We start from the raw sequence: 12,447 nt of genomic DNA, 5'->3' as shown, positions 1-12,447 counted from the left end.
CCATGGCCAGCTGATGTGGGACAGGTGGGTCTGCTGGGACCGGCCTTCCCATACTAGCTATGTTGTAGCATGTTTAAAACAGATATGGGTTAGTAATAGTCAACAGCATTCACGATTACTTATAACAGCATGCATAGATATTCTCATTACCCAGGACACCAGATATAAAATAGTTGCAGAGCAGGCAGAACACATGCATATATGCGTAAACAGTGGCCATTACAACAACATGCAGGTTTCATTGATGGCAACAGGCCACCAATATGGGTGTATTTTAACATGGCACAGACATAGAAACAGATGTGAATATTTATAAACCAATAGGATATATGTCACAACAAAGGTTAGGAGTGTAGACATACCAAATGAGTTGCATAAATCGGTTATTTTTACATATATGGTAGGGGTGAGAGAGAGAGAGAGTTCAATTAATAACTAATAAATCCTTGTAGTTTCCACAACATTCATAGTCACTGCAGTGGTCTGTCCCTTACATGTATTATTACACTACCCAATGGCATTATATTGTGCAATGGTATGTTTGTAGATTAGTATGTACGGGACCTGTGTCTTACGTACAGGCTTGGCAAGATACAGGTGTCAATGCAACATGTTCTGAGACTGCTGTCATACACTTTTGGTGAGATGCTGGGATGACAGGTATGTTTGCATGTACATTCTCTATCTATGTACAAGTCTGACTATCAGTTATATGTCATTAACAGCTGCCAACATTTCTTGGGTCATCACACTAATTTGTCAGGGGAACAGGGCAAAAGGCAGGTGATGTGGGCCATTTATCAGGACATACTGGGCAGACTGGAACAGTTGAGGGGTATGAATATGCATGCCTCTTTCTATCTGAGCATTCTAGCAAAATCTGTGCAGTTGTTAAGTGTATATATGCATACAGCTTTCTCTCTGAACATTCTAACAAACTGTGTGCAGTTGTGTGGAATGATTATGCATACAACTTACTAGCACACCTGGAATCTAAAGCCTTGCTGTGTGTGACAAAAGCGTTACAGTTAAGATCACTGTACACTATGCTATCAGGCAATTGTTGTGAGGCTTTACAATGTATTTTGTCTAATATGACTGACCTGTTTGCACTTCCAACATTGTTATACATCACTTCATACACGTTTTATCTGCATACCACAGTGTGGGTAACACTGCTTACTACAACAGTACTATTTAATAACTGCAACAGTACAACTACATATGACTGCAGAGTAAACTGAAGCAATGCAGGGGTTACACCTTTATTCACAGCATATTACACAATTCTCTATACTGGTATAACACTTTCTGAGGCTCTTACATTTATTTGTTATGACAGTACATGCAGGCTATTTACTAACCTGCCTTGTGACGCATCCTTTGCAGCCTAGCATTATAGGCTTGCTGGTTCACAGCATGCTCATCTGCAGCTGTCAGAGAAGTACAGTGATATTTAGCCATACCTATCCATAGTATACACAGGCTAGGCAATTAACTACATAGCAGAAGGAGTACTTACTCAGTTCTGGGGCATTCTGCATCTGCCTTGCTTCCTGGATCCACTGTTCCAGAACATCCCCCTCCACCGCTTCAGGTCTGCATGGTGGTGCCTGACCTGCTCACCAGTCCTGAGGATACCTGTGGCACTAGTGAGGTCACGGGCGAGACTGTCCCAGGCCTCCATTTTGTACTGTGAGCCCTGGTACTGGCCCTGCAGTAGTCTCCTGTAATAGTGCTTTACCAGGAGCCATACCATGAATATGGACTCCTGGATGCCCCAGTGCTGCGCTCTAAAGCAAGTGCCTTCTCTCACTCCAGCCATTCTGCCTGCAGGGGTATGCTACAACCAGATACGAGCCATATTCCCACCTCTTTGGTTTAAGTAGGGCCAGATTCCTGCACTTTTCCATAATTGGCCGATTGCGAGAATGCTAAGCTATGGGCACACCTTCTTACTTCAGGTTGGCACTGCTTAAAGAGGTGTACCTGTGCACATATTGTATTGGCTTCCCTACACATTGCTTACAGTTACTTAGTTGGGCTGTGCTGCAGTTAGTATTGCTTATTGGTTATCTAGCATTATATTTGTCTTTTGTCAGTGATGTCTTAATCATTACAGATTATATATGTGTCTGGCATTCATGATTCATGTGTACATACAATGTATGGGGTCCTGGGGACTTCAAAACTTTATTACAGTGACACCTCAACTCTATGTTTACTGCAGTACACCAATTCACATATTTATGGTCTGTGGCGGGTTATCGAAAATTACACTGTACATAGATTCAGTTCACATGTTTGATTTGATTTCCCTGTGGTGAGGATTAGTTTTCTGATACCTCCTTTATATGTATTGCTATCATGGCTTAGTGGTTAACTACTGTGATGTACAGGGTCCTGAGTTCTAGCCTTGCAGAGGCTGTTTATTTTGTTGCTGGCCGGAACACGAGCCGTTGGGTACAGAGTGATTAAGGCACTTTAAAGCAGTTGTGAGCGGGTGTGTGCTGGTTTGCGTGGAGCTAAGCAATACTAACCTCCAGTTACAGTTTCGTACACTCAGCTTCTACTTTGCTTAATCTGTGTAGGCAATGCATACCCCCACGCAAATGCACTTAAACAACACGCTTACTGGTTGTTATATATGCTTACTACTGCTTATTTATGCTTAAACCTGCTTACTAATGCCTTATTCATTATGACACTGAAACTTCACTCCAGTTCACTTTCAATTGTTATTATGCAGGTTATACAGCAGACAGATGTCAAAATATGTTCATATACAGATTACCAATGGAAAATGGTATGTGCTGCAGTGGGATTCGAAACGGGCATGCCTGTTCGTTAGGCAGATGCTGTAACCATCTAATTGTTGAAATGTCGCAAAGACATATATATATATATATATATATATATATATATATATATATATATATATATATATATATATATATATATATATATATATATATATATATGTATATATATATAGATGACAACCATTTCATGCCAGTCTAAGTAAGGCCTGCACTGTTACAATGGCCATGCATTTGGCATGAAATAGAGTTGGGATATATAAGCCACAGTGCAGAGAAGGGGGTCACCATCTTTTCAGTATTGGACTATGAATAAATGTTTATTTAACATCTGTTAACCGAGTATGCAGACTGTTCCAACGAGTCAGGACTCCATTCAGTCATGACTTGAGCCTCAGAGGCCAAACAACACAACTAAACATACAAGAGAATCATACCTCTCAGCCTCTTCATGTAAGAAGTCTAGCCAAAGTCAAATATAATTGGGGGTGAGGGGTCAAAGATTGGGACATACTGGGATCAATTCCATAGCACTGCTTGACAGAGGCCCAGTAAATTGATCAATGGGGTGGCGTAAGCCGACACACCTTGCTTAGGCTTATAAATGCCCTTCAGCAGATAGCCTAGTATCTACCTATGAACCTATTACATTTATGGTTATGCACAACCTATTATTCTATCAGCTTTCTAAGGTTGTAAGTTGAATATGTGCTTTCTGTCCCTATTTGTTCCCCCAATGGTTTATGTTTTGTTCAGTGGTTTTGCTCTTACGGGTTGAGAGGTATGGGCGTAAGCTCTGCCCATTTCACAATATTACTTACATCCCCAGGGTGGTCCTAATACAACTGCACCAGCCAACAGCTGCAGGCCTAGGCTCATAATTGCATACCCATAGTTCCCCCACCTGCCCCTCCTCTACAGCACTCATCCTTACTGTGGGTGCAGGTGGGGTCTAACCACACCACTACACACTGCCCACTCTCCACTTCACAGGACCCATGTCATACATTGTCTCGACCCTTGGGTCATCAAGCTTTTCCACCCTTGTATTCCGGGTATGTACACACCCCAGCCAGAATGGTCGTTGTATCAGCTTCCTTTGGTTGTATGTCAATTTTTGGGGCGTTCTGCAAGGGACGCTCCTGTCTGTGTTCCAAAATTAGATTTCATGGGTGCACACTGTACCCCTCGGTTGTATCCTGCCTGTGGTCTGGGGAGCAGTGGACTATTTACATTGTTTGTGGGTTTGTGTGCATGCTTCCTCTGTCCAGCTGGGGGAGTTCATACTATGTGTTACATGTTTCTTGCTTGGGCCCCTCACTTCCATTGGCATAGCCTGCGAACATATGTCATTCTTGTGTGCTGTTTCCTATCATAGCTGTATATCTGTGTATATCTACGCACACACACACACATATATATATATATATATATATATATATATATATATATATATATATATATATATATATATATATATATATATATATATATATATGTCTGCATATATATTAATATATATATATATATATATATATATATATATATATATATATATATATATATATATGTACGTCTGTAACCTCTGGTTACAGTTTCTTACACTCAGTTAGCTTCTACTTTGCTTAATCTGTGTAGGCAATGCATACCCCTGCAGACACGCACTTAAACATGCTTACTGGTGCTTATATATGCTTACTACTGCTTATTTATGCTTAAACCTGCTCACTAGTGCCTTATTCATTATGACACTACCACTTTGATTGAATGACATTAGTTAAACATTTCATGCAGTACTCCAGTTCACATTTGCATGTTATTATGTTGGTTATACAGAAAAAAGATGTATAAATATGTTAATATACACATTCCACATGGAAAATGATATGTGCTATAGTGGGACTCAAACCATGAATTCTTGTTTGCTAGGCAGATGCTCTAACCACTACACTATTGACATTAACATTGATTCTGCATGTTTTTTTCTATTTGGATGATTTTGATGTGTAAGCTATGCTAAACAGAGGGCAGCCACGTGCAAACACGCTGCGCTTCGCTTACACTTTCAATAATGAAGCGATACAAATGTAAAATAGGGACATGGGGAATCTAATTGTGATAGTTCTAGGGACGGGGCTCAACATTCCACTACGTGCTTGTGTGTTTGCTACTTTTATTTTATTTCAGTGTTCGTGGACACTCTTGTATGTTTAGCATACATTTCAGTATCCGTGGACACTGAATTAATTGCTTACTATTAGAGACGGGCTCTAATAGTAAGCATTGTAGGTTGTGCAACTGTGGGGACATGTTTAAGCCTCCGTAGAGCACTTAAACATGCCCTCTGCACTCGCACACATTTCCTGTGCACGTCGAGGGTGCAGCAGCACGCCCTCATAAATATTCATATGGTGCTGCAGCACCATCTGTAAGGAGGACGCTCGGCGCAAGGCTAAACCCATCCTTGCACCGAGTTTCATTAATCCCGAGGCATGTCTTCAGGAAAAGCAGTGGGTCATGACAGAGAGAACTTTCAGCATTAAAAATATCAAGCATAAAGGCATAGCAACAAGAAGAAAATTGGTTTTGATAACATGTCTCTGTGTAGCAATATATCTGTTTTGATTTTAGTCACTCACTGTACATTTCTTATTCTCAGTTGAGAAAGTACAGTTTTGTACCTACCATAAATGTAGATGTTCGAGTGTACACCATGCTGCAGTCATCACACTTGGGTTATCCTGTCGTCAGGCGGTCCCGCAGTCGGCCGGAATTCCAAAGTCTTGGTCTGGCGTCAGTTGCTGGCGCTTCTTCCCTGACATCAGTGCACCAGGGGTATAAATAATGCATCTGACGCCAATTTCTTCAGTTTTTCTTGCCCCAGATGTCAGGTGCCCCCAAAAAGGTGGTCAGAAATTAGTACCAAACTAAGAAAATTTTGCACAAACACAAAATTCCTCCAGCTATAAGCAAATACATCAGGAAGGTATTGTAGAGATTTAGCCAGTTAGATCAGAGGGGACGGAGGGAGGTTAACCTGGACTGCAGCAGGGTGTACACTCGAACATCTACATTTATGGTAGGTACAAAACTGTACTATGTTCATTGTGTTACCCTGCTGCAGTCATCACACTTGGGTAGAATCCCAAAGCTAAGGATGGGTGGAGGAGACATAGAGGGTTAGAGGAGGCTAGAAGGCCCTGCAGAACTGCACTGGCGAAGCCAGCCCTAGTCTTAGGGTAAAGAGGTAAGAGATAGTGTTTGGTGAAGGTGTGTACTGAACTCCAAGTTGCAGCTTCCAAAATCTCCTTGGTTGGAACCCCCCTGAGGAAGGCTGTAGATGTAGCTGTTGCCCTGGTAGAGTGAGGCCTAATGGTAGCGGGAACTGGTTTTTCATGATGGGTATAGCAAAAACGAATGCAATGTCCTATCCATTTGGAAATGGTTTGTTTTGATATAGCCTTCCCTTGCGAAGCTGTGGCATAGGATACAAAGAGCTGGTCAGATTTTCTGAAAGCCTTAGTTTTATCCAAATAGTAACGAAGTTGCCTGTGAATGTCCAAGGAATGCTGGAGTCTTTCTCCTTTGTTCTGTGGTTTTGGGAAGAAGGTGGGTAAGTGGATGGTTTGATTTAAAGCCACACTGGAAACCACCTTAGGCATGAAGGAAGGATTAGTTCGTAGAGAAACTCTGTCTTGATGGAAAATGAGGAAAGGTTCCACTGCCATTAGTGCCTGCAGCTCTGAGACTCTTCTAGCTGAAGTTATTGCTAGCAGCAGGGCAGTCCTCCATGATAGAAACTGTAGATCTGCAGAGAAAGCTGGTTCAAAGGGAGGTAGCGTGAGTTTTTCCAGAACAAAGTTGAGGTCCCATGTTGGTGTAGGTGCTCTCCTGGGGGGGGGGTCTAATGTTTTTTGCCCCTCTGAGGAACTTCCTTAGAAGTGGATGAGAAAATAAGGGTGGATCCGTGTTGTAGTGGGCTGAAATAGCTGATGCATGGATTTTAATGGAAGAAAAAGACAGTCCTTTGTGCAACATCTCAGTTAAATACTGTAGTATGTGAGGCATGTGAGGCTGAATTGTGTCTTGGCCTTTAGTTTGGTTCCAGGCACAAAACCTTTTCCATTTGTCCGAATAAGCTTTCCTGGTGCTGGGCCTCCTAGCTTCCAGAATAACATCCATAACTGCTTGGGAAAGAGGAGCTGGCTGGATTGATTTGCCATGCAGCCAGGTTTAAGGTTTTGAGCTGGCTGTGAAGAATCTGATTGTCTTGCTGTGTGAGCAAATGGGTAATTTGTGGTAAAATCCAAGGTGGGCCCTGGGCCATATTCCTCAATAGCGGGTACCAGTGCTGGCGTGGCCAGTCTGGGGCTATGAGTATCAGTCGTGGACTCTCCTTCTTGACTTTTAGAAGCACCCTTGTGAGGAGAGGCAATGGAGGGAAGGCATATACTGTCAGGTTTTTCCAGCTGAATGAGAGTGCGTCCACTTTCCAAGCTTGATGGTGAGGTGTCCTTGTACAAAATTTTGTTAGTTGATAGTTTTGAGGGCTGGCAAACAGGCCTATGTCTGGAAGGCCCCATTTTTGAGTTATCATTGCAAATACTTGTGGATCCAGTTTCCACTCGTGGGGATCCATGATGTTTCTGCTGAGGTCATCTGCCAATGTGTTCTTCTTTCCTGGCAGGAATTGAGCTTGTAACTGAACTTGGTAAGCCAGAGCTGTGTTCCACAAGGTCATTGCTTGCCTACATAGAGGGTAGGAGTGTGTACCCCCTTGTATCTTTATGTACCACATTACTGTGGTGTTGTCTGTTCTTATTGTAAGTTGTCCTGGATGTAATAGATTCTTGAAGGCTGTCAGAGCATTCTGTACAGCTAGCATCTCTTTTTGATTGATGTGCAGATTCCTTTGATCTGCAATCCATACGCCTTGAACGCACTGTCCTGCCATGTGTGCCCCCTAGGCATAGTCTGAAGCATCTGTTGTTGTAGTTTGCCTGGCTGGGGGCAAGGTGAAAGGCTGACCCTTGTTAAGGTGACATGCCTGAGACCACCATAGAAACTCCTGTTGTAGGCAGGGAATGAGAGCTATCATTGTGTCCAAGCTGTGGCTGTGTTGAGACCATACGCTTTTTAGGTACCACTGTCATTTCCTCATATGCAGCTTTGCAAATGGTATTAGTAGTATACAAGATGCCATGAAGCCCAAGGCCTGCAGAATTTTTCTTGCAGGTAGTTGGGTCTTTGTTGCCATTGTTTTGAAATATTGAGTCAGTTGTATTTGTTTGTCTGGCGTCAGATAAGCCTTCTGGGCCATTGTATTCAAGCTGGCACCCAGGAATGTCATATTTTGTGAGGGTACTAGTTTTGATTTCTTTTCGTTTACTGTGTACCCCACTGAATACAAAAAACGGCTGCAAACGCCATGCTATGTAGACTTGAGAAGCCAGATAATGTTCCAAAATAACTCGTGCAAACAGCATCTAGTAAAAATCCACAAATTTAATATAATATCATACAACACGAAACACGAAACTAAATGTAAAACATAAAACTGGTTGAGCGCTTTCATCCGTGAATAATACAGGCTTCATCAGAACTAAGAGCCATATTGGATTGCTAACCATATATACACAATCTATGGTGCCAAAATATTTAAAGCTATACATACTCATTTGGTACTTTATAATTAATACACTCAAAACTTGATGATGTTGACATATATCTGCATAAATATCTAAAACTGTATTAAAATATTAAAATTAATAATCCAATGGATAATTATCATTGAACATTTATCTATACGAAATTACAATAAAACATAAAACATAAAGGTTAATGACTCAATCTGTGTAATAATGGTTTGATAGTTATACTATCATTCAAACCTGGGGCAGATACAGCATCAGTATATATTTGTCACCACATTTCTCTATAAGATGTGGCCCTTCTGATCACCTCCTCTAGGGTCTGATTTAACTAAGTCAATTATTGCAAACATAAATCGATGGTCAGCCCCATGTTGTTTGATATGCCTGTAAAGAGCGTTTTTTTCATCGCTCTTTTTGATAGAATAAAAATGCCCATAAATTCGTTTGTTCAGCTGTCTCTCAGTCTTTCCAGTATAGAATGCTGAGCAAACTGTGCATGAGGCAATATATATAACAAATTTGGTTTTGCAATTACCTGGTTTGAATTTAATAAAAGATCGAGTCACATTGTTCAACCTAATACTTTCACTGCAATTAATAGCAAAACACCAATTGCAACTATCACATTTTGTGTGTGGTTATGTGTAGTACATTTTTGTGTGGGAGGATTTTGCAACAATCTCTTAATATTAGGACCCACTTTGCTGGCAAAATAGGGTCGATGCCCCAATGTATTCGCTAATTGTGTATCAGCTAATATAATGTTCAAATTTCTGTTTAAAATTTCTTTAACCTTATAAGAAAATGGTCCATATTCTAAAATACATGATCGATTAAAATTCATAAACGAAGGTTTAATAATAGCAACATTAGTATTATGTATATTTTTGAATTCCAAACCTAACAATGGAATGTATCTGGTTCCCCATGCTTTAATCACTTGGCTACTGATGTTACGCATCATGCTAGTATCATAGCCCCTTTCCCTAAAAAATGAAGTAATGAACGCTACCTTTGCTATCATATCAGAATAGCCAGATGTCATTCTAAGAGCTCTAATTAATTGCCCCTTATAGATATTCCTCATAAGAGACCTGGGATGATTACTTGAGTATTCTAGATAACTTGGAAAATGTAGTCTTCCTATGTATTTTAGAAGAAAATTGAAAATTTTCTTTGAATACATAGGTGTCAAGATATGCAAGTCCATCTTGACTCTGTGCATATGTAAATTTGAGGAAACTACTACTAGAATTCAAGTAGTCGATAAATTCCATACGTTTCTCTGCATTAGCATCCCATAAGATATAGATGTCATCTAGGTAACGTATATAATATTTTATATAACTGTAGAAATCACTTAGGAAAATAACAGATTCTTCCCAGTCTAACATTACCATATCGGCAAAAATAGGGGCACATGCAGCACCCATTGCTACCCCTTTGGTTTGTCTAAATATTTCACCTTCATAATAAATGTAGCTATGGTCTAACACTATACTCATACTCATAAACTATACAAACAAAATGTCATTCTTAAACCTATTTATAGGAAAATGAGACAAAAAATACCAGGAATCTTAAGGGGGACCAAATATAAATCTAATTTATCAAAAGAAGAACGAGATACTTTAACAAACATTAGAAACAATAGAGCTATCCACGTTATGAAACTGGACAAAGGTGGGGGAATAGTCATTTTTGATCAATTCATCTATGCCTCCAAGATCTTTGATATTTTGTATTCCACCTGTAATTATGAGGTTGTCTCAATCAATGAAGTTAATTTGGCCTACAGAAGAATAAATTCTCATATTGAAGAATTTCTTATAGACAGACGAATAACCTTAGATCTCTATAACTTTCTTAAGGTAGACCATCCTATAGCAGCTACACTAGTAGGAATCCCCAAAATTCATAAAAATTTGGATGACCCCCCTTTCAGACCAATTGTTTCAGGAGGCCGATCTAAAACTTACCCATTAGGAGTAGCCATTGACAACATGTTAAAACATGTTTGTGGAAAAATCTCTCACTTAGCAAAAGATTCCTGGTATTTTTTGTCTCATTTACCTATAAATAGGTTTAAGAGTAACATTTTGTTTGTCACTATAGATGTCATAGACCTTTTTTCGTGTATACCAAAAGGTGAGGGGTTAGAAGCATTTGCCAGAACTATTAACAAATATGCTGACCTCGATTAGGATAAGACCTGTCTAATTATGGAAATGATGAGTATAGTGTTAGACCGTAACTACATTTATTATGAAGGTGAAATATTTAGACAAACCAAAGGGGTAGCAATGGGTGCTGCAAGTGCCCCCTAAATTTGCCAATATGGTAATGTTAGACTGGGAAGAATCTGTTATTTTCCCAAGTGATTTCTACAGTTATATAAAATATTACATACGTTACCTAGATGACATCTATATCTTATGGGATGCTAATGTAGAGAAACTTATGGAATTTATCGACTACTTGAATTCTAGTAGTAGTTTCCTCAAATTTACATATGCACAGAGTCAAGATGGACTTGCATATCTTGACACCTATGTATTCAAAGAAAATTTTCAATTTTCTTCTAAAATACATAGGAAGACTACATTTTCCAACAGTTATCTAAAATACTCAAGTAATCATCCCAGGTCTCTTATGAAGAATATCTATAAGGGGCAATTAATTAGAGCTCTTAGAATGACATCTGGCTATTCTGATATGATAGCAGAGGTAGCGTTCATTACTTCATTATTTAGGGAAAGGGGCTATGATACTAGCATGATGCGTAACATCAGTAGCCAAGTGATTAAAGCATGGGGAACCAGATACATTCCATTGTTAGGTTTGGAATTCAACAATATACATAATACTAATGTTGCTATTATTAAACCTTCGTTTATGAATTTTAATCGATCATGTATTTTAGAATATGGACCATTTTCTTATAAGGTTAAAGAAATTTTAAACAGAAATTGGAACATTATATTATACACACTTAGCGAATACATTGGGGCATAGACCCTATTTTGTCAGCAAAGTGGGTCCTAATATTAAGAGATTGTTGCAAAATCCTCCCACACAAAAATGTACTACACATAACCACACAAAAAATGTGGTAGTTGCAATTGGTATTTTGCTATTATTTGCAGTGAAGGTATTAGGTTGAACAATGTGACTCGATCTTTTATTAGATTCAAACCAGGTAATTGCAAAACCAAATTTGTTATATATATATTGCCTCATGCACAGTTTGTTCAGCGTTCTACATTGGAAAGACTGAGAGACAGCTGAACAAACGAATTTATGGGCATTTTTATTCTATCAAAAAGAGCGATGAAAAAAACGCTCTTTACAGGCATATCAAACAACATGGGGCTGACCATCGATTTATGTTTGCAATAATTGACTTAGTTAAATCAGAGCCTAGAGGAGGTGATCAGAAGGGCCACTTATCTTATAGAGAAATGTGGTGGCAAATATATACTGATGCTGTATCTGCCCCAGGTTTGAATGATAGTATAACTATCAAACCATTATTACACAGTTTGAGTCATTAACTTTTATGTTTTATGTTTTATTGTGATTTCGTATAGATAAATGTTCAGTGATAATTATCCATTGGATTATTAATTTTAATATTTTAATACCGTTTTAGATATTTAATGCAGATATATGTCAACATCATCAAGTTTTGAGTGTATTAATTATAAAGTACCAAATGAGTATGTATAGCTTTAAATATGTTGGCGCCATAGATTGTGTATATATGGTTAGCAATCCAATATGGCTCTTAGTTCTGATGAAGCCTGTATTATTCACGGGTGAAGGCGCTCAACCAGTTTTGTGTTTTACATTTAGTTTCGTGTTTCGTGTTGTATGATATTATATTAGATTTGTTGATTTTTACCAGACGCTGCTTGCACGAGTTATTTTGGAACATTATCTGGCTTCTCAAGTCTACATAGCGTGGCGTTTGC

This window comes from Protopterus annectens, chromosome 7.part0, assembly GCF_019279795.1.
Source record: "Protopterus annectens isolate FY-2018-M chromosome 7.part0, PAN1.0, whole genome shotgun sequence".
Taxonomy (NCBI): domain Eukaryota; kingdom Metazoa; phylum Chordata; order Ceratodontiformes; family Protopteridae; genus Protopterus; species Protopterus annectens.
Note: the sequence above shows the minus strand (reverse complement) of the source record.